Source organism: Schistocerca nitens, chromosome 7 (genome assembly GCF_023898315.1).
Source record: "Schistocerca nitens isolate TAMUIC-IGC-003100 chromosome 7, iqSchNite1.1, whole genome shotgun sequence".
In the NCBI taxonomy this organism is placed as follows: domain Eukaryota; kingdom Metazoa; phylum Arthropoda; class Insecta; order Orthoptera; family Acrididae; genus Schistocerca; species Schistocerca nitens.
In genome coordinates this window covers 306601520-306604019 of record NC_064620.1, presented here as the reverse complement: position 1 = coordinate 306604019, position 2500 = coordinate 306601520, and positions in this window count along the sequence as shown.

Genomic DNA, 2500 nt, shown 5'->3' with positions numbered 1-2500 from the left:
TAGTGCAGTCGCACCGCTACTACTGTACAGAGATAGAACAGGCATTGACTATACATACATTAAGCTTATACACGGCGGTGCTTAGTAATACGCGCAGTCATCGGAATATAGATAACACATACAACTGTCCCTATACATGCTGAACGTCTGTGCACACAATGTCAACCACACGTCACCCACACACTCCATCACCCACTAGTCTATGCCTGTAACAGACGCAGACACAACATCTAAGTACCAGCATGGAACAACATCCAGTGCATCCTCTCGGCCACAGTACACCATCCACACTATGATAACCAGACCGGGACGTCGAACCAGAAAACTGAATATCCCACTCTTCCTACAACCACCATTGCTCAGATACGCCACCAACACCCACACATGTCCTACACAGGGGTGCACCCAACAGCACCACACTGCCGCATCTCACAGCACATAAACAATGGCAGGAATGAAAGACACAGGTGTGCCACTCCTTTGCCACAAACACAGAACGGGCGCGCCACCTGCCATGAGCCACAAGTGCAACTGACGTGACATATCTGATAGTGCCTCAGGCGTCCACTTACTACCATCACTATCAACGAACCTCGCCACCCCACCCCCCCCCCCACACACACCATCCCTTAACCCAACTTCTGCCTTAACCTAACCCAACTTCTGCCTTAACCTAACCCAACTTCTGCCTTAACCTAACCCAACTTCTGCCTTAACCTAACCCAACTTCTGCCTTAACCTAACCCAACTTCTGCCTTAACCTAACCCAACTTCTGCCTTAACCTAACCCAACTTCTGCCTTAACCTAACCCAACTTCTGCCTTAACCTAACCCAACTTCTGCCTTAACCTAACCCAACTTCTGCCTTAACCTAACCCAACTTCTGCCTTAACCTAACCCAACTTCTGCCTTAACCTAACCCAACTTCTGCCTTAACCTAACCCAACTTCTGCCTTAACCTAACCCAACTTCTGCCTTAACCTAACCCAAGTTGCGCCTTAACCTAACCCAAGTTGCGCCTTAACCTAACCCAAGTTGCGCCTTAACCTAACCCAAGTTCCCAAGTTGCGCCTTAACCTAACCCAAGTTGCGCCTTAACCTAACCCAAGTTGCGCCTTAACCTAACCCAAGTTGCGCCTTAACCTAACCCAAGTTGCGCCTTAACCTAACCCAAGTTGCGCCCTAACCTAACCCACGTTGCGCCTTAACCTAACCCACGTTGCGCCTTAACCTAACCCACGTTGCGCCCTAACCTAACCCACGTTGCGCCCTAACCTAACCTACGTTGCGCCCTAACCTAACCTACGTTGCGCCCTAACCTAACCTACGTTGCGCCCTAACCTAACCTACGTTGCGCCCTAACCTAACCTACGTTGGGCCCTAACCTAACCCACGTTGCGCCCTAACCTAACCCACGTTGCGCCCTAACCTAACCCACGTTGCGCCCAAACCTAACCCACGTTGCGCCCTAACCTAACCCACGTTGCGCCCTAACCTAACCCACGTTGCGCCCTAACCTAACCCACGTTGCGCCCTAACCTAACCCACGTTGCGCCCTAACCTAACCCACGTTGCGCCCTAACCTAACCTACGTTGCGCCCTCACCTAACCCAAGTTGCGCCCTAACCTAACCCACGTTGCGCCCTAACCTAACCCACGTTGCGCCCTAACCTAACCCACGTTGCGCCCTAACCTAACCCACGTTGCGCCCTAACCTAACCCACGTTGCGCCCTAACCTAACCCAAGTTGCGCCTTAACCTAACCCACGTTGCGCCTTAACCTGCCCTGTAATTGTTAGTTATATGAATCTAGGAATTCGTGTAGCGTTGCCTAATTGCAACCATCTCAACATAGTTCACTTCGCGCACACTGTGGTGTTCTGCGTATTGATTCATTTTACGGTGCGTACCCTCACATCTTGCGAGTGTTGCTTACTTTCCACATGGTCCCGCTATCCACTGTATTGTGTACTGCAATAGGACGTATATCGCCCCCGCCCCCCCCCCCTCCCCTCCTGTCACCTCTAGCTCGTCGGTCAGGAGTTCGCGTGTTGAATGCGCTTCGCAGCTGTGCAATGGCATTCGCATACGTACGCTGGCCACCTTCCACGTGTTCTTTCGTGCACACGTCGCAGCGTGTATGTATGCTGATGGAGTGCGTCGTGACACACAACATCCAGGCATGCAAGACTCGTAGAAGTCGCAAATGTAGATGGATGTCTACGTTTGCTGCCCAAGTTACGCAAATGAACTGGAAATCCGTTGTTGCGCGGTTGTTCGCGCTGGAGGTGAATCGTTGATATCGACGATCGGTACAGGTATTAACCGGTTGCTTCAGCGACACCCGTCATACCCACGAACGTGAGTGGGCATGTGGGTATGAAGCGATACGCGGCGGTGGCTGGGTGGGACCGTCCCCGGCCGGTGAGGGGGGGGCGCCCGGCGTGCTGGCCGCGCGCTGCGTGGGCGCACGCGCGGCAGCCGGCTGGTGGGGGCGCCC